Below are 24990 nucleotides of genomic sequence, written 5' to 3' on the forward strand. Positions count from 1 at the left end.
AACTCCTCTTAGCTTCTCGCCTATCACAGCCTCATCGTCTACCTTCGAAGTCTTGCAAGCCGACAGACAGGGACCACACGCCCCTCCTGGTCTGCTGTCACTCAGTAGCTACTGCTTGCTGCCCACGGGGAGTGGGGCACTATGCTGGGTCCCAGGCATTAGCCAGGAAGCCCTGATTTCACACGCTGCTGTGCTGAGAGGAAGCTTTGCCAACTTATCCAATTAATTCATTGCTTGTCTATTAGGGGCTGGAGGCAAGAGGTGTTCTCCCTCTTTAACAGACTTGAAAAAGGAGGGTAACCTACTTAACAAATGAGTGACGTGTCAGGGAGCGAGGAGGAGGAAGGCACACTCGACGCCTAGCTCGGCCTTCTGCTCACCTTTTCCTGACAGTCACCCCATCGCCATTTCGTAAGCACGTACTCTGCGCAGACCCCGAGCATGACGCGCATTGCTGCTCTCCAGCTCCCAGCTTAGCTCACGAGAACGGCAGCTGACTGCTAACTGCTTGGGCAGCTAGGACTCACTCATCGTAGGCAGCGTGGGAGAAGTCCCCAGCCGGGCTCTCAGGCAGGTCACAGAACTCAAGTGCGCTTTCATTTTCCTGGGTGGAACAGGAGAGCCCAGCTGCTCCTGTGGGGATCACTGCGGTCATGGGGACCGCTACCTGGCTCAGAGCAGGTGCTCGATGACGGTCCGCTCGAGGGCAAAGCCTTACACTGTTTTTGCAGAGGCTACCTGGTCATCTATCTCTGAGCCCAGGGACACCAAGCATAGTGAATGCCACGCTGCAGACCGCCCACAGGTGAAGCTGTTATTACCCCTACCATGAGCTGGGTGCTCCCTCAGGGCTGCGCACTGGCGACTCATCAGAGCCCGTGGGCAGACATGTACGGTTCCACTGTGTGCCAGTCACCGCAGGGAAGAAAGGGCTTTGAGCAAGGAAAACCAAACAAGTAATAACACAAAGCAAAATCCCCAATGGCTGTGCCGTTAACTGAGTCTGGAAAGTGACAAGTGTTCATCCTAGCAAGGATGAGGGGCAGAGGGCCAGAAACAAAGGAAGGCTGCAGAGAATAAGCCAGGTCCTGAGCTTTAGGGACCCACACAGCATCGGTCAAGTGCATCACGTTACACAGCAGAGCTGAGGAGCACGCCCAGCTCATAGGGGAGACCCAGGTCAAGGGACGAGATGACACTTCCAGGAACACACGCAGACTGACATGAGAAGAGGCTGGGGGTGTCAGACTGGGGGGCCCAAGCTTCGTGGTGGAAAGGGGAGGAGACACTGAGAAGGACCAGACCAAGGAGTGGAGAAGATCCCTACCAGAGTGGCTTCTGAGCAGCTCAGGGAGGAGAGAGTTCTCAGTGCCGGAACCCCAGGAAGGGTTCAGATGAAGGCGCAGCCCCACCCCCACGCCACACCAGGTTGGTGTTTCTCCAGCTGGGTTCTGGGGTCTGCTGTGGACAGGGCTGAGGCGTAGCCAGGAGGGCCGTCCACTCTGATTTCAACCAGAACAACTCCACATTGATTTTTCCTACTAAACGTCTCCTTGATCAACAGGGTGCAGTGGTGCACACACCTGTCATCCCAGAAGCCTGGGAGGCTGAGGCAGGAGGATCATGAGTTCAAAGCCAGCCTCAGCAACCCAGCAAGGCACTAAGTAACTCAGTGAGACTCTGTCTCTAAATAAAATACAAATAGGGCTGGGGAGGTGGCTCAGTTGTCAGGTGTCCCTGAGCTCAATTCCTGGTACCAAAAAAAAAAAAAACAAAACCTCCCGCATCCTTCTGCATTTATTTGCCCATGATGGCTCTGGCTGAAGCCATAGAAACTGTCTCGTGGCGCACCAAAGCAGCCTGGCGCTCACTCCCTCCCTCCAGGCTTGCTCTACTTTGGAATGCCCCCCACCCACAGTGCAGCAGGAATAAGCTTCCTAAGACACAAATCTGATCATGTAATTTCCCTGCATAAAGCCTTCAATAGTTTCATAATGCCCGTAGAATAAAGCCCAAATCTCCTTAAAACAGATTTCAAGGGCCTCAACGACCTGTTCTCGCTCACCTCCCAAACCTCACCCCTCCCTATCTTCTCTAGCTCCTCTGACGTGAGAATTCTTGCTCTTATCTCCTGGCAGGCTGCTGCCTCTTCCTAGTCGGCTGTCCTCCTCACCGCCCCTTCCTGCGAGCGTCCTTTCCCTATCAATTCCTATTTTTAATTCAAGTGTCAGGTCTGGTTTCCTCGGGGAAGCGCTCCCTGGTCCCCCAAGCCGAGGTGTCCTTTCCCAAGGACTCTTGGCTTCCCTTACCACCGCAGTCAGTGGCTGGATCTTGTCCTTGTTCTGTAAAAACTGGCTACTGGGCGGATGTGGAGACTGAAGTCATGTCATGGAAGGAGTTTTCTAGATTACAACTGTCAACATACGGGTGGACAAACATCTGTTTGAGGTCAGCTATGAGTGTCCACTTTTTATTTACTAGATATAAGACCTGAGATAACTGGCAATCTGTCTGGGTCTCAGTTTCCCCACCTAAACTTGGGTTAAAACGAAGCCTTCCCGTCGACCATTATGAGGATGTCGTTACGTAACACAGTGTGGTGTCATGATGGGCTACCTGCAAAGCGATGACTACTGGTCTCTTCTCACACAAAATGGGAAAAGCCGCTAGCCTCCAGGATATTTTAAAAAAACCCCACCTTTCTCTCTACTATTTACTGAGTACTTGCTATTTACTAAATACTAAGCTAGAAGCTTTATCCTGAGTCCTCACTATCCAAATATTCACTATTCCTGTGCGTGCACGCACAAGACTGTGAAGGCGAACTCATAAAAGCGTGCCACCAAACTGGTCTTCCATCAAATACTCCACCCTGAATCAAGTCGCCATTCTGAACTCTGGTTGGTGCAATTACGTCCATGCAAAGAGAAAACATAAGCAAGGCTGGTTTGAGAGGCCGAGTCCTCTTGTGACATAATCCCAGCACTAGCTGCAGCCTTGACTTCCTCAAATAAAGGCTTTGCCTGGCGACTTTGTGTGGCCCTGAGAGAGGTGTCTGTGGAGGCTGTTTCCTAATTACGATTGTGAGGGGGGCGACCGATGGCAGGGGACGGCGCGTGGAGACAGAGCAGGGGATAATGCATCGTTACGGGAAGCACTCTTGAGGACTCCTCTTCAGGGTCCTTCAGGATGAAGAAAATGATCTGAGGTGGAAGCACAGAATTGCCAGAAGGAAATGAAATGCGGCGGAAAGGTTGAAGTGCTGCACTATTTGAGAAATAATGACACAAAGGTTGTCAGACCAAATTAAAGAGAAGAAAACGATCAGATTACATGCTATTTACAAGAGACATACCTTTGAATATCAAAAGACTGAGAGTAAAAGGATGGAAAGAGATATACCAAGTGCTGAAAGAAAACTGAGGGGGATGAAGAGCTGAGAAAGTAGAACTGAAGGCAGGAAGGCAACACTTCAGAGAGAAAAAGAATCACCTCCGCACAAATAAAAAGTCCCAGATTAAAATACATCTAATGATCATTTAAATATTTCTCAGTTATTGTTACTTAAAGTAAAAGTTGTCCCGATGAAGGGGAGGAACAGAAACACTGAGCAGAACTGGAGAATGGATACTAAGTAATGCAGACAAAAAACAAAACCAAAACAACTGATCAGGTTCAATAGAAGATCTGAGCAACACATCGGCCCAGCTTGACCGAATTGGCATGGACAAACACTACAATCAACAACTGCAAAAACAAAAGCAAGAATCACACTATTTTCAAACACAATGGAACATTTTCCAGAACAGAACAGAGGCCATAAAACGTGTCTCAATAAATTGCATGGATTAAAATCACACGAAGCGTGTCCCTTGACCACCGTGGAGTAAGGCCAGAAATCAACAAGAGACAGATAGCCAGATAACAGAAAATTCCCCAAATGTTTGGAAGCCATGTACTTCCAATAATTCATGGCTTCAATTAAAAAAAAAAAAAAAGAAAGAGAATTAGAAAATTGACTGAGTCAAATAATAATGAAAATCTGCATATCAAAATTGTGAATGAAGCAAAAGCTGTGCCTAAGGAAAATATAAAGCTTTAAAAGATGACACTAGAAAAGAACGGTGGTCTAAAATTTAAAAATCTAAGCTTCAACCTCAAGAAGGTATAAAAAGAAGAGTAAAACAATCCCCAGAAGAACAGAAGAAACTAAGAATTAAGGACATAAATGAATGAAATAGAAAATAAATATACAATTTAAAAAGTCAAGAAAGTCAAATGCTAATTCTTGGAAAACAGTACTCTCAGCAATTTAGGAACAGGAATCTCCACTCCGGACTGACGAACTCATGCAAGAGATTTTACTAAGTGGACAGGCAGAGTGTCTGCCCACAGGGTGAGAGAGAGAGAGAGAGAGAGGGAGAGAGGAGGAGAGAAAGAGAAAGAATGGCAGTGGGTGGAGTTATTCTTAAGTAGTGGAATTTCACAGCTGCTAACAAGGGACGAATGACTGGCGAGGAGGTTCGTGGGCTAACACTCTGGACCAATGACTCGACTAGGAAGCTGATGGGCTAGCAATGTAGGTTGTAAAATGGTGTGGGGGAGGTCTGATGCCAATAAGGCATCTATAAAAAACTACAGCCAATACATACTTCTTGGTGAAATGTTGAATATCTTCCCTAAAAGTCAACAACTGAGAGAATGCCCAATAAAATAATTTTTATTCAAAATTGTACTGGAGGTCCTGCCAGTGTAACAAGTAAAATAAGTGAAAAAAAAAAAAAAATCCCAAACTTTAAACAGAAAGGAAAAAGTAAAATTGCCATGACTCTCAGTTGACAAGACCATCTATGTAGAACTAAATAATACATTAAGTAATAAGTAAAATTTTCAAAATTGCAAGAAATAAGGCCAACATATAAAAGATCAATTCTACTTCTACGTGTCAGCAATAAACAAAGACTAAAAGCAAGGAAAGAAATTAAAAGCCATGTATTTTCACTAGCAAAAATAAAACCCCTAAGAATATATCTAACAAAAAAGATCTAAGATCACTGCAGAGAAATATATGGAACATTATCGAGAAGGCCAAAGCAAATGGATGAAAATACAGCAGATGGACCATGGGATGGAAGACTCAAGAATGTTAAGACGTCCATCCTCTCTGCCATGATCTGTAGATGCTAATCTGACAAACTGATTCTAAAACTGATACAAAAATGCAAATGATCTACAAAAATCAAAATGATTTTAAAAACAACAAAACTGGAGAACCAAGATGCAAGATAATTAGATCAATCGTAAGAGGAGAATAAAGAGTACTTTTGGCACAAGGAAAGAAATATGGGCCAATTTAACTGAATATAGTTCAGATACAGCACATATGTAGTCAAGTGATTAATGACAAAGGCCTTCCTGCAATTCAGTGAGGAAAGAATAATCTTAATGAATAGGAACCCCTACCTGAAAACTTACATAAAATTTAATTCACAGTGAATCAGAGACCAAAATGAGAACACTTTAAAAAAAAAAACAATTGACCTCTAGATTCAGTGTAATCCCTATCAAAATCTCAGCTGCCTTTTATTTTTTGCAAAAATAGAAGAATAATATTCAAAATTCCATATTAAATCTCAAAGTAAGTACCACAAATAACAAAAAATAGTCAGGAAAAAGAACAAAACTGGAAGACTCATACCTCTTGACTTCCAGACTTGCTACAAATCAAAAGAGAATGGTACTGGCCTAAGGATAGGAATTCATGGAATGGACTTGGCATTCAAAAACAGCACCTTATACTTACAGTCAATTGATATTCCCTTGGGTGCCAAGTCCACACAAAGGGGAAAAGAACAGTCTTTTCAACAGATGATGCGGGTACAATTGAATTTCCATTTGCAAAAGGAAGAATTTGGACCCCTACCTTACCACATATACAAAACCCTACTCAAAACGAATTAAAAATCTACATGTAAGAGTTAAAACTGAAGCTCTCAGAGGAAAACACAGGAATCAATCAATCTTCATGATCTTGAATTTGGTAACGGATTCTCAGATAGGATACCAAAAGCACATCTAACCAAAGAAAAAAATACACTGAACTCTGCCAAAATTTAAATCACTTAGGTTTTGTTCTAGTCACCTTTTTCGCTGCTATGACCAAAAGACCTGACAGAAACAATTTTAGAGAAGGAAAAGTTTATTTGGTGCTCATGGTTGCAGAGGTCTCCGATGGCTGACTCCATTCCTCGGGTCGGAGGTGAGGCAGGACATCATGGAGGAAGCAGGGTGGGCAGCTTAGCACATGTCCACCAGGAGATCGGGGGAGAGTCTCCTCACCATGCAGAAAACACAGACCCCAAAGGCACACCCCAGGGACCCACCTCCTCCAGCCACTCCCACCTGCCTACAGTTACCACCCAGTTAATCCTTGGCAGGGGGTTAATCCACTGATTGGGCTAAGGCTGTCATAAGGCAATCATTTCACCGCTGAACTCTCTGGCATTGTCTCACATGAGTTCTGGGGGACACCTCACATCTAAACCATGACAGGTTGCAAAGGACACCATCAAGAAAGTGAAAAAAAGCTCTCTTCCCTGATGACAGATTGTGCAGCTACGGTCAAGATGAAGGCTCAGGACCCTGACGCCAAGGAGGAGGAGCTGTTAAAACAGCTGGACCACCTGAAAGTAGAGCTGTCCAGCTGCACGCTGCCCAAGGGACAGGGGTGCAGTGTCCAAGTGCTCCAAAATCTGAGCTGTCCACAAACCCATCGCCTGTGTTCTTGCTGTTATTAACCAGACTCAGAAAGGAAACCTCAAGAAATTCTACAAGGGGAAAAAGTAAAAGCTCCAGGACTGAAGGCCCAAGAGGACGAAAGCCATGAGCTGCAGGATCATCAAGCACAGGGAGAACCTGAAGAGCAAGAAGCCACAGAGGAAGGGTCCGCTGTACCCTCTGCATAAGTACAAGGTCAAGGCCTGAGAGTCGCAGCAGCAATGAAACATGAAATTGGAGTGTGCACACATACAAAGAGCAACGGACAATCCGCAGGACGGGTGGAAGTATTTGCAAAGCACGCATCTCCTAAGGAACTTGTATCTAGAACGCACAAAGGACTCATCAACGAAAAGGGCAAATAACCTAACATGGGCAACGGATCTGAATGGACAAGCCCTCATAGAAAATCCACAAATGGCCAAAAAGCACATGAAAAGATGCTCAGCATCACTAATCATCTGGGAAACGCAAATCAAAGCTACAGAGAAGTATCACTTCACAGTCACCATGACTACCATCAGCAAAAAGACAGACACTGGAACCTTCTTATATTCCTGGCGGAACTATAAAATGATGCAGTAGCTTTGGGAAAGGCTGGGAATTCCTCAAAAGAGCAAACCCAACTTACCAACACCAGAGTCATTCTAGTGAGAGTAGAATTAAAAGTAAACAGTCCAAAAAGTGTTTATGGGGGTTCTTATGAATATTATTCATGAAAACCAGACAGTGGGAACAACCCAAATGTCTACAATTGATAACAAATAACATGTTATTTAGTGGCATATACACCTGGTACCACATGGATGAACCTTGAAGACATCAAGTCAGCAAAAGTAGTCAGACAGAAAGGCCACCTTGTATGATTCTACTTGCAGGACAGGTCCAGAATAGGCAAAGCCACAGAGACAAAGTATGTTAAAGGCTTCCATTGGCTGGCACTGGAGGGTGGGAGTTACTACTGACTGACAAGCATGGGATTTGGGGGAATGGTGTGGAAATATTCTGGAATTAGACAAGGGTGACTGGTGCTGAATATCCACCAGAATAGTTAAAATTAAAACAATCAACAATAAGCGATGACAATTAGGATATGGAAGTCAGGTGCAGCGGCCCATGCCTGTAATCCCAGAGACTTGGGGGCTGAGGCAGGAGGGTTGCGACTTCAGAACCAGCCTCAGCAAAAGCGAGACCCTAAGCAACTCAGTGAGACCCTGTCTCTAAATAAAATACAAAACAGGTCTGGGGATGTGGCTCCGTGGTTGAGTGCCCCTGAGTTCAATCCCCAGTACCACAAAAGAAAGAAAAAAAGATATGGATTAACCAGAATTCTCACACACTAAGATCATGTAAATTGGTATAACCACTTCAGAAAACTGTTTAGGTGTCTGATAAAAGCTAAACATAATGCACTCAGATCTAGCAATTGTGCTTCTGGGTAAATACCCAACAAAAATACATCCACCAAGACTCACATATAAAAATATCCATAGTGACATTATTTGCAATAGCCCCCAACTGAGAACAGCCTAAATATTCATCATGTGTAGACTGAGTAAATAAATTGAAGTATATTCAGACAATGAACTAATGTACTGCAGTGGAAAGGAACAAACTACTACTAAATATAATGTGGATGACACACACAGAAAGAATGAAGAGCCAGAAAAGCCAGGAAGAAAAAAAAAAAAACAGTACTATACACTTCTGTGGGCATGAAGAACAGCGGTAGGCAAACCAATGCAAGGTGACAGATGTCAAAACGGATCTTAATTTGGGGCATACCGACTAGAAGAAGACTCAAGGGACACTTTTATGTTACTAGAAATGGTCTGTATCTTGATCCAGTTGGTGATCACATCTATGCAAAAATGTGGAGCTCTTCAGACTTATATGCTTGTTGTTGTATCTTAATAAAACACATATTTAAAAAATAATTTGGCCAACCACTGTGGCGAGGGAGGCCAAAGTAAGAAGACAACAGTTCTCATTAGAAACAGTGCCTGTGGGAGAGATCCCCCCCGGAAAAGCGGGCACCGTGGTGAGGACAGCACACTCAGGACCTCTAGAGGCATCACGATGAGCGGGACAGTTCCCTCACGTGGTTCCCAGTACATCAAGAGGACACATGGCAAGCTGCAGAGTCGGGACTGGACTCTGTGTCTGTCCCCCAGACTGGTTCTTTCTGTCCTGCGGACCATTTTCTGTGATGAAGCAAAGCTCAGGCAGCTGTCCAGACAAGACTCCCAGGTCCTGCTCCAGTTTCCTCAGACCTCCTCGTTGGCAGAGAAGTCTCCTTCAGAGCAACGTCCAGCAAGGTCCCACCAACGTGTGACCAGCACAGCTGGAATCTCAACCTAGGCGGCTGCCCTTCGGTGTACTTTATGCCAATAAGACTCAGGGGTTTGCAGATTCCATCTCCCCTGTGTGCAAACCACCAAAAGCAAATGATCTGGCATGCACTTGGACCTCCATTTAAAGACCCTAAGAGCCAAAAGAGACTTCTGTCAGGTGTGGCCACTAATCTCGTCAACGAAGAGATGCTGAGGACTAAGACTCGGCCAGCGGGCTTCTCTGGCGGTCACTATCTGGCTTCAGGCAGTGGCCTGACACTGAGGGGCAGGAGCAGTCCAGCCTGTCTGAGCGCTGCAAGCACAGCCTGTACCCGACCCGAGGGGCAGATGTATCTCTGTGTTTGCTCAGAACCCGCTAGCCTTGCCAGCTTCCGCCCAAGCTAGAAGCGTCTTCACGCTGGCGAGGCACATTGATACTAGATGGTGAGCGAGCAAGGTCAAGCTGTTCAGGAGTAGGCTCCAGCTGCGCACCACACCGGGGCTGAAGGGCTCACAGAACAGCCCTTTGCCTTCCAGGGTGGCTGTCAGAACTCAGGCCTGGTGAGTCTGCACCTGCTCTCAATGTACTGACATTAAAAAAAAAAAAAAAAAAATCTGGCGAAAGACCCAAAAAGTGGGAGCTTGCAACCCTGATTTCAATCATGATGCAGCATGGCAGAGACTCAAGAGGATGGTTTCTTTTTTTTTTTTCCTCCAGAAAAGATGGCTGGTGTCCACCACTGGATGGGGATAGCCAATGGGCACGGCTGATGAGAGACACAACAGGACTGCCTGATGTCACCTGAGCAGCTCCAAGGTGACCTGCTGAATCACCACACGTTGGAAAACATCTATTCCAGGCTCCTCCCAGGCTGGGGGCAGACACAGTGATGTGCAGACCCCAGCCCCACAGTCCAGTGCCCACCTCAGGCCAGCTTTAGACCCCTGGCAATGCCATGAGGCCCAAAGCAGGGGGACTGTTTGCACAGAGAAGGAATCAGACCCCAGGGAGAGAGAAGGCCAGGGCTGCCGTCTGATGACCACGTGCTGAGGAGAGGTCCCTGGTAATGAGGTCCACTGCCTTTCAGGAAGAGACCTGCTGTACAGAGGCCTGGGGAACGGTGGCCAATCCGCTCGGCTTCTGTGGGCAGAAGAGTTCATCTTCTTAACTGGCGAAATGTGAAGGCCACCATGTTGCCATGGTGATCTGCATTAGCCACTCGGGTAGGCCATCGCTTCCTATGCCTTTGCTTATTTTCTGTTAAAAAAAATACGTTTTAATGCAGAGTCAAAACCAGTACAGGTAATAAACATAATGGAAGGCAGGGAAGCAGGCGGGCTGTCTCTGAGGGGATCCGGTCACTTCTGGGAGACGGCTCAGAACTTCTGCAAGCACTTATCACACGGAATCCGGGAGAGGGCCTGGGCTGGTGTTGTGCAGGCAAGAAGCCACACACTGCTGAAGCACCTGTTTGTGCAAGAAGAGAAGCTCATCTGCACACAGTTACAATAAGGGTGGAAAACACTGACTTCTGCCAATGCATGCGCTTCGCAGGAGGGGGATATTTGCAGCTAGGAAGGCTGGGAAAGAGCCATCTAAAGAAAAGTGGCCTGCAAGAAGAAAGCACTGGCCAGCACCTCCCACTGACGGTCCTCCTTGCTTTATGGGTCATCTTATTCATGCTAACAAGGCCACCAGGGCGACTGTCCCACTCCACAGGAGGAGAGAGGATCTGCAAGATGGCTGGACTGTCCAAAGACAGATGCGGGCGGTGGCCAAACCGGGATTCAAACCCAAGCTTTTCTGACTGCCCTCGGCACACTCCACAGCTCCTGGGGACATGCGACCTGGACCTGGAAGTGTGGCAGAAGGAACTGAGAGAAGGACACTCAGGAATGACAAGAGAGAAGCAGGCCTGCTGAGGAGGAAGTCAGAAGGAGAGGAAGGGGCAGACGCAGAACTTAACCCCTAAAACTCAACATTGTATATAATAAACTAAAAAAACTCAGATATTGTATGTAACGTAGTTATGTGGTGATAATGCAGTTACAACAGTATTAATCAAAATAATACGTATCAGCTCTAGATTATGATTTCCAACCTATTTTGAGGTACTTGTACCAATTTTAAAAAAAAATACTTTTTAAGATGTTGATAGACCTTGATTTTATTCATTTATTTATACGTGGTGCTGAGAATCAAACCCAGTGGGTCACATAGGCTTGGCAAGTGCTCTACCACTGAGCTACAACCCCAGTTCAACTTGTATCAATTTTGATGAAATATTCGCACAAATGAAAATCTGGGACTTTTTTTTCCAAAGTTGTAGATGGAAACGATATCTTTATTTATTTATTTCTGTGTGGTGCTGAGGATCGAACCCAGTGTCTCACACGTGCTAGGTAAGTGCTCCACCACTGAGCCACAGCCCCTGCCTGAAAATTTGGGACATACTGGGCTAAAGGTCCTGAAATTCCACCTATGGATCTGGGAACTGCAGCAGGTTCACCAGAGACAGGGTGAACACGAGGCTATGAATAATGAAGGGGGAAAGCAGCCGACAGACCCTGGCGCACCACGACCTGCAGGGCACATCTGTGCTGGGCAGGCCTGATGGCCAAGGCCAGGGCTTCACCAGTGCAGGCTGGGCTTCTGGAGGTGACAGCCCAGATGTGGGGCAGGGAAATGCACGGTCAGCTGACAGGGAGAGGGAGGCAGGGTCTTTTTTGGTAACCATCAATGCCCTAGAAGTAGCTTTCTGACATCTGCCGGGCAAGCTTTTCATTTAAAAAAGAAGAAAAAAAAAAGGCAAGAGGAAAATCTACTTGGCAAACCCCAACATACTCGGTGGCAAAGAGAAACAAGACAACACTCCTCCTTCCACAGACAGGGCTCTGCTGCCTTCTGCTTTCAGTCATCAGAGGAACAGCCCTGAGCTCACAGGTCGTAAGCCACCCAGAGAGGGTGGGAGGTGACTGCGGAAGGTATGGGAGCCTCCTCACCCTCACAAAACAGGGCACAGCAGGGCTCCCTGGACAACAAGTCCCTTAGTGCATTCGAGGTAAGAGTCCACTCTTGCTCCTACCACTGTCTATTAACAGGACAGAGCTCCAGAACAAGCTGACAGAACGTCCTCTGTCCCTCTTCCCTCGAGTGCTGTCCGACAGCAATCTCAGGACCCAGACTCAGAATCTTAAGGAGGCCCAAGAGTCTGAGAGCCAGCTTTCCTACCAGGGGTGGCTGGTGGGCTCCAGAAGTCCATCACGACACCAGAACAGCCAACAGACGGTCCTGTGGCTTAGAAGCACGTGGCCATCGTCCGTGTGTGTTTAATCATGGCCAACACAACAAAGCCAGCAAGCAGGCACCAAGCCTGGCTGAGTTCAGCTCCCCGTCGTTCTCCCTAGAAATCTTCCTCAAGCACATAGCTGACACGGATGCTGGTGGAAGATGCTAGAAACAATAGCAACCTCAGTACGTCCTGGCCTAGAGGAGGGTAGGGATGCACGTGAGCCCCAGGACCCTGGAGGACAAGAGGCAATGGGTTTGGGAATGGGAGGGGAGAAGAGGAGGAAGACAGGGAAGGAAGGCGGACTGAGTCACAACAGAGATGATGTCTGTGCCTCAAGTCAACAGAACCTGTCCCTGGGCAGAGGGAGGGAAAGCACCTTCTAAGCAGAGGCACATTTTAAACAAAACACGGAGGGACAAAACTATAGATTTTTCTGACAGCGGCAGGGGTTCTCTGTGCCTCCTGCAGGCTGGGAAGACGCTCAGCGCAGGCACAGCTAGCACCTGAGCACTAGGCTATGACAGCGGCAGGGGTTCTCTGTGCCTCCTGCAGGTGGGAAGATGCTCAGCGCAGGCGCAGCTAGCACCTGAGCACTAGGCTGTGAAGTGGAGGACCTGGCCACTGAGACGAGAGAAAGCACAGCACGTGTTAGGCCAGGAGTGACACTCAGACGTGCGTCGCTGGGGTCATTCTGGGGCAGTGGAAGGGAAGCAGGACTACTGACAGGGAGGTTAATCAGGGGACCACAAGAGCAATAGCAAGAAGACACGAGGACTGACTTGAGAGAGAAAATACAAGGTTAGGTGAACAGGACTCGTGACCGCAAGGAGGCAAGGCAGGGAGACCCGGCTGGGTCCGTCATGGACAGGCGGCAGCATCTACCAGGATGCGAATGAGGCGACTCCGGCATAGGGAGACGTGGGAAGGCAGGAACCCCCAGAGATGCTACTGGGGTCAGGTCCCCGGGGACACCTCTAGCAAAGGATCAGGCAGAAAACAATAACAGAACTTTGCTGAAAACGGAACCCTGCGAAAAAAGGGCTTAGGGTCCTGACCTGTTTCTGTGTTTCCTCCAAAGCTCATCACCACCAAACTCAAAGTCCCCTCTGGTTTGGGTTAGATTCACAAACTCCTTCCTCTGCTGCTTCAGCAGAGACAAACAAACTCCCTCAGGGAGGCAGAGGGGTGGGAACAAACCCACCCTTCAAAAACAAACCTGCGCCTCACCCTCTGTTTTCCCCACAGGTCTCTCTTCCCTGTCTTATCACCTGTTTTTCAGTAGCCTATGAAAGATGCACTTTGATCAGAAATACAGAATCAAGTAAAGCCACAAATGTTCACTCTTGGTGCAATGATTCTAGCAACGTTAGCAACGTCTAACCAAACAATTCCCCTTGGGGAGAGTCCCACCCCAGAGCTGGATCTGCACTCCTCCACATATTATTCATCCATCTGAATGAAAGCTCACAACTAGAATTAGCAGGTTCCTGGGAGATCTGCAGATCCCTCAAGAGAGCAAGTGACTGACAAGTAACTGATGCTTTGAGGGTCACTCTAGGCAATAGCCTCCTGTCCTTAAAATAAACCAGTTTTTTGCCTCTGGGGCTGGCCTAAGGGCTCAGGATCTCTACCAGTAAGGGAAACAAGCAGGCAAGAGTGGGCTCTGGATTCAGTAGATCCACACCTGCTGTGGGGAGTCCAGGCACGCTGCACAGGTCAGGAGCATGGGATCCTGTGCCAGTTAGCTATGGGTATCTGGGTGAAGCCTCTACTCCAGTGATAGCGCCTCTCAAAAAGAAAGCAGTAGTGCACACATGTAATCCCAGTGGCTCAGGAGGCTGAGGCAGGAGGATCACAAGTTGGAGGCCAGCCTCAGCACTTAGTGAGGCCCTAAGCAACTCAGCAAGACCCTGTCTCTAAATAAAACATAAGACGGGCTTGAGATGTGTTCAATGGTTAAGTACCCCGGGGTTCTCAATTCCCAGTACCAAAAAATAAATAAAAGAAAAGAAAAAATAAAAGAAGAAAGCTACTGCTTTTCTCAAAGTGTGTTTGTGATTCAAGGAGCTAATGTGGGTGAAAGTACCGCAGTAGTGGTCAGGACCTAACAGATGCTCAGTACTGGACATTTCCGTCAGTCTGTCCTCTCAGCTGGGGATTACAAGGTAAGGACAGTCACACTACCTCATGTCTTCTTAAAACACAAAGTGCCCTGAAACATGTCAAAATAATGCCAGCAATGTAATTTACTGACACTCTCTCTCATGGTTAACACAGTATATTCCTTATCGAAGATAAAAGCCCAAGATCCAGAGAAAGGGCATGACTGACCCAAGGCTGTATAGCCATAAAAGGCAAAATGGAGTTCTGAACCCATTTTAAAGTTCACAGACCCACTGTTTGCTATACAAAAGGAATTTCACGCAAAATATCGAAACTACTTTTCTAATTCTAAAGTCTATATTCTTCCACAACCCCGTGCTCACTCCCCTAAAAATCTCATGTTTACACTTTCATTTTTACAAACATAATCAGATTTATAATACATAAACAAGATTATGTACATACAATCACTGTAGGTTCTAAGATCGCCTAGAATCCCTGGGGGAAGGTAAGTCACAAACACCAGTCCTTTCAGCAGAAAACTTCCAGGCTAAGGAGACAAAATATACTGGGACATTCACAGATGTATACAGAAATGCCAAGATGCCAATCAGTAGGGAAGAGAAGAAACTCTATTCCACAAAAGGTAGCATCATAAAAGTTAAACCAAGAATTCAGATGCAGCTCAAAAGGCATCAACAGGAAAGCATTCTCTGGCTATGCCAGAAGCCAGAAAAGGCTGTTGCCAACTTTTAATACAAAGCTGATAACTGATCATGTGAAAAATACTCGTCATGCCTATTTCCTCCAAATTCAAAGTCAAATGCAGACGAAACATTTTGACGAGGCCACACAGAGAAAGGGAGGAAGGCAAACCAGATCTGTGCCCGCAAATCTGCACAAAGGAACCCTCAGGAAAGTGGCCAAAGATATTCCAGGAAAACTAGTATTTGTAAGACTTCACGGAGGACTGATGATATGCTTGAACGACCTGGAAAAGTGCCACCGTGATGTTCGTATTTATAAAGAAATATCGCAAAGATACAAGATTGGAAAACTGTAGCCCCATCAATTGCCTTACAGGCATTGAGTTTTTCTTTTCTAATATACTAAAAGCTGTGCTCTGCCTGGCATGGTGGCACATGCCTGTAATTCCAGTGACTTGGGAGGCTGAGGCAGGAGGATCGTGAGTTCAAAGCCAGCCTCAGCAACTTAGCGAGGCCCTAAGCAACTCAGTGAGACCCTGTCTCTAAATAAAATATAAAAAGGCTGGGGAGGTGGCTCAGGGGTTAAGCACCTCCGGGTTCAATCCCCGGTACAAAAAAAAAAAAAAAAAAAAAAGCTCTTCCCCTTCCCACCACCAGCAGGGTGGAGGTAGAAATAAAACACTAGGTTCACTTGCAAACCTCTTAAGAAAAACCTAGCATGTGCAGTGTGGCTGCATGAAGGGCAGGTCCTGCCAGGCTGGATGGGTCTTCTAGGCTAGAGTCACGGGCGGCCAGGTCACAGGGTCACACCATCTTACTTGGCAGGCACTGGGTCTTGCTCCCCATGACCTGGTCATCAAAGACAAAGAACAGCCACAAGATGAAGTTCCTCTAAGCAGGAAGTAAACATCTGGCAGGCTGCCTTCTGCTCACGTCAGTAGGCCAGGGACTTCTGGGGCATGGGGACTAACAAGCAGGACCGTGTAGGAATATGTCCTTGGTTCCATTTGTCAACAGTTCCATCCAACACCTGCTGCTGGTCAGCTGCAGAAAAGGTAGAATTAAACATACAGAAAGGGTGGAATTAAACATACAGAAAGGGTCTGAGGCAGGGTAAGGGATGGAAGGAATCAGAATAGAGAGAAAAAGCAAGTGGGCCACGAGTCACTTTTTGTTGGTGGACTTTAGGAAACTGTCAACTGCCACCATAAAACCCACTGGATCTCTGACTTAGAATGACAAGAAACTGTGTCAACAGTAAGCCCAATGGTCCACGCAAGTGGGAGGCCCTGTGGGCACAGCACTCCCCGCTCCGTTGCCACCTCCTTACTCTTCCCTACTACCTACAAGGAAAGTTCCACAGTGCTGCGTGGCTTCTGTAGGACTCTCTACAAGAGAATCATGATGTTACTTAGAAGCTCACTAGCAGGTCTCACACAAAATTAGTGAGTTGATACAAAGAACTACAGGCAATTCAGCGAGATCCCATCTCTAATAAGGGCTGGAGAGAAATTGTGGGGTCACCTCCAGACTACCACCATAAAGTGAATACTGAAAAGAAGGAATTCACTTGAATTTTTGGTTTCCCAGTGCATACAAAACTTATGTTTCCACTACACGGTGGTCTATGAAGTGCACAATAGCATTATGTCCCCCCAAATGCTCATACTTCAAATAAAAATGCTTTATTGTTGCTCGGTGTGGTGGTGGCACATGCCTGTAATCCCAGTGGCTCGGAAGGCTGAGGCAGGAGGATCTCGAGTTCAAAGTCAGCCTCAGCCAAAGTGAGGCCCTAAGCAACTCAGTGAGACCTTGTCTCTAAATAAAATACGAAATCGGGCTGGGGATGGGGCTCAGTGGTTAAGCACCCCTGGGGTCAATCCCTGATACCAAAAAAAAAAAAAAAAAAAAGGATTGTTAAAAATGTGAATGGTCATCTGAGCCCTGAGGAGTCATGATCTTTTTGGAGGAGGGTCTGGCCTCAGTGCTGATGGCTGCTGACGACTGGGGTGACTGTGGCAATTTCTCAAAATGAGACAATAACAAAGCCTGTCACATCAATTTGATTCTTCCTGTCACAAAAGACTTCTCTGTAGCACGGGATGCCATTTGGTAGCATTTTACAGAGGAACTTCTTTTAAAAATAAGAATCTTGTCAAACCCTGGCCCTGCTTTATCAACTAAGCCTTTGCAACTGTGATCACAGCATCGTCGCCAGGCACGGACTCCATCTCCAGAAGCTGCTCGTCCACTCAAGGTCCGCCGTGAGACCGCAGCGGTCCAGTCGCGTCTTCAGGTTCCACTTCCAGCCCTCTCGCTCTTCCCATCAGCTTCACTCACGTCTCGAACCCCCAAACTCAAAGTCATCCGTAAGGACATCATCAACTTCTTCCAAACTCCTATTAATGGTGGTATTTGGAGCACCGTCCATGAATCGCAAAGGTTCTTAATGGCATTGGGAATGGTGAGCCTTTTCCAGAGGTTTTCAATTACTTTGCCAAGATCCACCAGAGGAATCACCCTCTGTGACAGGTGCAGTCTCATCAAACGTGTTCCTTCAATGAGACTTGAGCTGGGCATGGTGGCGCCCACTTTAATCCCAGTGGCTCAGGAGGTTAAGGCAGGAGCATCTCAAGTTCAGCTATTTAGCCAGGCCCTAAGAAGCTCAGGGACACTCTGTCTCAAAATAAAAATCGGGCTGGGGATGTGGCTCAGTTGTAGTTGTGCCTACCTCACATGCACAAGGCCCTGGGTTCAATCCCCAGCACCGCAAATAAATAAATAAATAAATAAAAAATTAAAAAAAAAATAAAATCAGGCTGGGGATGTGGCTCAGTGGTTAAGCTTCCCTGGGTTCGATCCCTGATACCAAAAAAATAAAAAAAGACTTGAAAGTCAAAACCACTCTCTGATCTGTAGAACGGATGCTGTCAGCGGGCCTGAGAACGACCTTGATCTCATTGTGCGTCTCCACCAGAGCTCTTGAGCAGGTGCACTGTCAGCGAGTAGTAGCGATATGTGGAAGGAATCTTTACGGAGTGGTGGGTCACAACAGTGAGCTTATATTCAGGGAACCATGTTGTAAACAGATGTATTGTTATGGGGGGCTTTGTTGTTCCATTTATAGTGCAAAGAGTAGATGCAGGATAATTCTTAAAGTTTTCCGAATGGTAAATGTGCACTGGCTTCTACTCAAGGTCGCTAGCTACATTAGCTCCTAACAAGACACCCTGTCCTTTGAAGCTGAAGACAGGCGCTGACTTCTCCTCTCTAGGTACGGAAGTCCTAGGTGTGGCATCATTTTCCAGTAAGAGGCTGCTTCATCTCCACTGAGAATCTTTTGCTAGTGTAGCACTTTCGACAGCTACTCAGCTAGACCTACGGGGTAACTTGCTACAGCTTCTACATTGACACTTGCTGCTTCACCTTGCAAGTTTATGTTACAGGGGCAGCTTCTTTCCTTAGTCCTCGCAAGCCAACCTCTGTTAGCTTCAGAATTGTTTCTGCAGCCTTCGGAGAGTTGAAGAGAGTGAGTCTTGCTCTAGATTACAGTGTGGCTTCGGGGAGTGTTGTGGCTTTCTTGTCATTTCTATGTTCACTGGAGTCACACTTCTAATTTCCTTTAAGAACTAATGCTTTGCCAGGGTGGTGGCACATGCCTGTAATCCCAGAGGCTCAGGAGGCTGAGGCAGGAGGATCGCAAGTTGGAGACCAGCCTCAGCAACTTAGCAAGGCCCTAAGCAACTCAGCAAGACCCTGTCTCTACATAAAATATAAAAAGGGCTGGGGATGTGGTTCAGTGGTTAAGCACCCCTGGGGTCAATCCCTGGGACCAAAAAAACACCCCAAAAGAACTAATGCTTTGCATTCACAACCGGGCTAACTTTTGGTGCCAGGCCTAGCTTTCAGCATGTCTTCTCACTGAGCGTAATCACTTCTAGCTTTTGATTTAGAGTGAGCTCCATGCACCCATCCCTTTCACTTGAACACTTAAATACCACTGTAGTGTTAGTAATTGGCCTCATTTCGATATTGTTGTGTCTCAGGGCACAGGAAGGCCTGAGAAGGGGGGTGACAGGGGAACAGCTGGTTGGTGGAGCACTCTGAACACACAGACGTTTATCTATGAGGTCTGCTGACTTATGGAGACAGAGTTCAAGACAACTGCAAGCCTAACAGCAAAGACTGCCGATCGCAGATCACCAAAACAGATATGATATTCGTGAAAAGGCTCCAAATGCTGCGCGAACTTGCCACGACGTGACACAAAGACAGGAAGTAATAAGCACACACTGTTGGGAAAATATTGCCGATAAACTTGCTTGACGCAGGGTTGACACAGACCTTCGATTTGTAAAAACACAATAAAGCGAAGTGTGATAAAAGGAGGCCTGCCTGCCCAATTAGGAATAGAAATCAAGCAGCAAAAGCGGCACTTGCCCGTGTTTGGGGTATTCATTAGCGCTCTGTCCTCAGTCCTCTTCATTTCATACACGCTCTGCAGACACAGCCCATCTGCTCTGAACCAATTATCCCCGCCTGGTGCCTGACACCGCCTCTAACCTGGACGTCCTGCCCACAGGACAGCTGAAGTGCCCGGATGCTCAGGCCTTTCTGAAGCGACAGCCTCGTCTCCACCCACCCACCTACCTACCCAAGCGGCCCTTCCCGTGTCCCACAGCTCAGGAAGTACCTGTCATCCATTCCCTAGCTTCAGAGCATCGATACGGAGCCTTCTTCATCCTGTCTCTTTTTTATTATGTTTTTATTAGTGCATTATAATTATACATAATACCGGGGTTCACTGTGACATATTCACACATGCATATAATTCACTCTGTTTCCTTCCCCAGTACTTCCTCCTTCCCTCCCCTTAACCCCTTTCCTCTCCTCTCCTCTCCCTTCTACTTATTTATTTAATTGGCGCATTATAATTATACATAAAAGTGGGATTCATGTGATAGAGTCACTGTGATATATTCATGCACACGGCATAATTAGTTTTGAAATCGTTTTAGAGTTACAACCACAACAAAAAAGTGCAAGGATAATACAGAGTTCACGTGTGCGGCCCAGCAGCGTCCCCTCAGGTTATGCCTTGCATCACCACAATGCCTTTGTCACAACTAAGAAACTCACTTCACCATCGCTAACGATGAGACGGGGGGCTATTCCACACTTTATCCGTCTTTCGACTATGGTGCCTTCCTTTTTAGCTCCAGTCTTCCAGTCAGGATAGCACACTGCGTTTAGATCTCACCTCCCTGAGAAGCTTCTTTTGGGGGACATCAAATAGTCCACAAAGCCCGCTGTCACCGGCTACAACCTGTGGCTCCTCTTTCCCTGCTCCCAGGGACAACCTAGGTTAGGTTTTCTGCACCTACGTGCCATCTTTCCCCGTCTCTGGCTCCTGACTGCCTGGCAGGAAAGAGGAGGACCCAGCTTCCATACACACCTCTGCCCTGTGCCAGCCCAGCTGGCTTATCACGCAATTCGTAGAGTCCGGTACTCAGTGCTTACGCAATTGAGCCAAGTAATGCACTAGTTTTATTTCTTTTTTAGAATAACTTTGTTTCCTCTGGAATTGATTTTCTTTTTGGGATTTTAGAGAGCTCGCTCCACTGTCTTGTAGCCTCCAGGGTTTCTGCTGTCTGAGGACCCCGACTCTTACCCTTCTGGAGAGGAATCACGCAGCCTTCTAGGACGGCCCTTGTGTCCCGTTACGGGGTAAGCATGCCCGTGTCATGCAGCGCCCCTGCCCTTGGATGGGAGCCTAGACCTGATGTCCATATTTAAAAAGAGAATGTGTTCAAAGGGATGAGATGCCGCTCCAAGATAAGGCGGCCAAAGACTGCGACTCCTGTCATGCCACACTCTCCTTTCCTTGTGTGGATAAAGCAAGCTACCACCTGAGGAGGCTTTCAGATGACAGCGGCCCTAACCAACACCTTGGCTGACGTCTTTGAGTGGCCCGGAGCTGGGCGGCCCAGCGAAGCCCACAGAGACCAGGAGACCCACATGTCCCCAGCCAGGGGTCAGCGACTTGCAGCTGTGGCCTGTGCTTTTGAGAACGGTTTCGTGGGAACTCGTCCCCGCCATTCCCGGGGCTAGCCCTCAGTGGTTCTGCTGCTACCGGAAAGCCTGACTTCTTCCCTGAAGCCCGAGTCTCCTCCTGCTTCTCGTCCTTTCTATCATGTGGTGACTTCTGGGAGAATTCCTAACTCCGCTTTCTGGCCCTGTACTGAATTTTCTGGCGTCACAGTTTTAATTTCTAAGAGTTCTCCTCTCTAAGCATGACTTTTCACAGCTCCCTGCTCCTTCTTCATGAAGACAATATCTTCTCTTACCTGAGGTTGCTTTTCGTAAAGTTATTTTCTTCTTCTGCTCCGGCACCTTGTTTATTCCGTGTTCCTTTTATCTCTTCATTTTGAGCTACAGGGGCTGATGTGTTGGCCTTCTACTCATATTGGTTTATATTTTGGGTTCTCAGAGGACGTTATCAAACGGTCCCTTGATAAAGTCGTCGCCTTGGAGTTAAGAATGAAGCCATCGTGAACCGATCGCGAGGTCTGCCTCTCCGGAACCGGTCGCCGATTGGCAGGGTGGGCTCAGAACCTTTCCTGAGGACCTTCCAACTCCCAGGCTTTATGGGCTTATCTCTTGGGTTCTCCAGCCTCTCTGCTCAGCTCCTGTCCGGGAGGAGTGAGGAAGGAGCCTGGGGCAGGGCAGGTGTCCCCACCTGGAGCCCGAAGCTCCTGCTCTCCGTGACGCCCCCCGGCGTGAGCAGCCTTCCCTCTTCACCTCATCAGCGATGACCAGGATGAGGCACGACCGCCCTGCACAGGCAGGACAGGGATCTGACTGCTTCCCAGAGGGCTCTGACCCAGCCACCGCCGTCCACTCCACCTGAACCCCACTTTCAGAGGAGCCGGGTCCTCTCCGGTTGGGAGCTGGCCGTGGCTCCCGATGTGACACGGCTGCCTCCGCGACTCCGCGCTACAGGCCTGGGCTCCAGCGGTCTCCATTCTGCTTGGCCACCTGCCCGCTGACCGCCCACCTCCTTGCCTGTGATCAGGGTTCTGCTGCCATCGCCCCTCCCCATGTCATCGCTCTCCTTCTAACTGGGCTAGGGGAGGGAGCCGCGGTGACCGGTCGTGTCCACGAGGCCAGTGAGGCCAGAGCCAGGCGCCGTCCCTCCCCAGGCCCCTCTCGTGGCCAGTTCCTCTGGCGGGTGCTCTCGTCAGCCGCCCGCTCCTCCCCAGGCCCACGGCCATCTCTCGAGGCCAGGCTCGTCTCTCATCAGCGGAGTCAGTCTCCCCGTTCCCCTACCCTCCGCTCTCTCCTTCCCACCTACCCACTCTTCATTTTGTTAGGTTACAATGCAAGTGAGACACGTCACTTCCCAAGGACGATGGACAGAACCGTGTCCCCTGAAAATCCATGAAGCCCCTGGGCCTCAGAGCAGGACCTCACTTGGAAATCAGACCTCTGCATAAATAGAGGTTGCAAGAGGTCATCAGAACCCCATCCAATGTGGCGGGCGTCCTCGTACAAAGGGGGAAACGGAGGCAGACAGACAGGCAGTTCTGAGAGCATGCCCCATGAAGAGGCAGAGAAGACTGCCAAGGAACGCAGGAAGCTACCAGAAGCAAGAAGGGCCTGAAACAGCCGCTTGCCTGTAGGCGGCAGAGAGGAAAGTGGCCCCGCAGGTACTATCGTTCCAGACGCCTGGATTTAAAATGGGGAGGCGATAGTTTCAGTTGCTCTGAGCACCCAGTTTGTGGTGCCTGTTACAGTAGCTTTAGGACACTAACAAAAGGACTCTGATATTTTTCAATGAGGCCTTTCTTACTAATCTGATAATACACAGCACAAATCACAGTGCACCTGTGATTTGACTAAGCAATGCCATTTTAGGGATTTAACCTAAAAAAAAAAAAAAAGAACCAAAGAAGCAAAGATGGCCAGGCGTGCTGTGGCACATGCCTGAACTCCCAGCTACTCGGGAGACCGAGGTGGGAAGAATCCAAGTTCAAGGCCAGCCTGGGTCACTGAGCAAGACCCTGTCTCAAAATAAAAAATAAAAGGGGCTGGGATGTAATTCAGTGGCAGAGTGTCCCCAGGCTCAATACCCAGTCCCACTCCCCTCCCCAAAAGCAGCAAAGATTTGTGTGTACACACACACACACACACACGCGCGCACACACACACTTGGCACAATTGTTGATATTAACATTGAAAATGGGAAATAAATTAATGGTAAAAATTGGTTAAATAAATTTCGCATGACCAATTAGGAAGCACTATACAGATTTTTTAAATGGGGGTGCAGACCTCTATGTGCCAACATGAAAAACACCCACGAAGTTTTGTTAAATTAACAGGCGTATTTACAAAACAGTGTGCAGAGCGGGACCTAAAACTTCAGTGTCAGTTCATTAGATGGACAGAGACCCAGATGTTCCGGTCTTTCCGCCCCAGAGGTTGGCTCCTGGGTGCGTCTTCTTTCTGTTGCTCTGCTCACCAACTTCCCTGAGCCAAGAAGGAAAGGACCCGAAGCACGGACACAGGGCACAAGCCGACACGCAGCAAGAGGATCACAGCTCTGCCGAGACGCCGTCGGCACAGCACTGGGCAGCCGGGCCCGGAGGCCACCAGGACAACCACAGCCCCCAGTTCACCCCTCAGGACAGGTGGTCTCCTTCCCAGGTCTGGTCCTGCCACGACACCCACTTTGGACAGTCATTTCTTCACCATTTGTTTTTGTTTTCTAACGTAGGATGGAGCCACAATTTATCACAGGAGTACTATAAAAATAAATATGAATAGACGACCAAGAAAAAGATGGATTTTTTGACAAAGGTGTTGAATAAAAACATCAGGTAGCCCAGGCAGCTTCTGACCGGGTGACCTTTCCCTCTGGGCTTGTCCCGGGCTTTCTACACCGCTCTCTCTCGCAAACCCATTTCACAGCTCATACTGCCCACGCCTATCTGCCGCAGAGCGCAAAGACAGGACTCCTGCGCTCATTCAGTGCTCTTTTTTTTTTTCTTTTCTTTTTTCTTTTTTGTCCCTACCCAGTTCTTGGCTAAAGGACAGAGATTCAGAAATGACTAAAACACACAATGTGCCTTCAAGGAATTAGTGTTCTAGGTAAGGACAGAGAAACAGCAGTGGGAACAAAATGTTGAGCCCTATGGTTTTCGTCAGCTTTTTTGCTCCTGTTACTAAAAGACCTGATAAGAACAGTTTCAGAGGAGGAGGAGTGTATTTGGGGCTCACAGTGGCAGAGGGCTCAGTCCACAGACGGCCGGCTCCGTTCCTCGAACCTGAGGGGAGGCTGAACCTCATGGAGGAAGAGTGTGGTGCAGGGAAGCAGCTCCCCTGGGGACCAGGAGGCAGAGAGAGACTCCACTCCCAGATGCACACGTGTCCCCAGAGCCAGGCCCCAGTGCCACCTCCTCACCACACCACCTGCCTCCAGGTGCCCCCAGCGGATCCCCCAGGGAGCCAGGCACTGACCGGGTTGAGGCTCTCACGACCCGATCGTGTCCCCTCTGAACCTTCCTGCACCGTCTCCACGGGAGCTTCTGGGAACCATTGCGCCTGTAAAGCAGTAACTGAGGAGCCGTGGGGATGCGTGCGAGGGACATCTAACCAGCCCCGGGGGAGCTTCCTGAAGGAGGGTCTTATCTAGGTCAATATGGAAACTTTTCCTATTAACCTGGGGAAGACAGAAAGGGAATGTTTCAGGATATGGAAGCAACCGTGCCAGAC

At 48.1% G+C, this 24990-nt stretch overlaps 1 protein-coding gene and 1 pseudogene across 1 annotated transcript in view; one reads left to right on the forward strand and one right to left on the reverse strand.

Annotated features, from left to right (window-relative positions):
- Nucleotides 1-24990, reverse strand: part of Chchd6 (coiled-coil-helix-coiled-coil-helix domain containing 6) — a 223435-nt gene that overhangs the window by 120706 nt on the left and 77739 nt on the right. The gene's annotated exons all lie outside the window — the stretch shown is intronic.
- Nucleotides 6627-6984, forward strand: LOC124970931 (60S ribosomal protein L35-like; annotated as a pseudogene).

This window comes from Sciurus carolinensis, chromosome 19 (genome assembly GCF_902686445.1).
Source record: "Sciurus carolinensis chromosome 19, mSciCar1.2, whole genome shotgun sequence".
Classification (NCBI taxonomy): domain Eukaryota; kingdom Metazoa; phylum Chordata; class Mammalia; order Rodentia; family Sciuridae; genus Sciurus; species Sciurus carolinensis.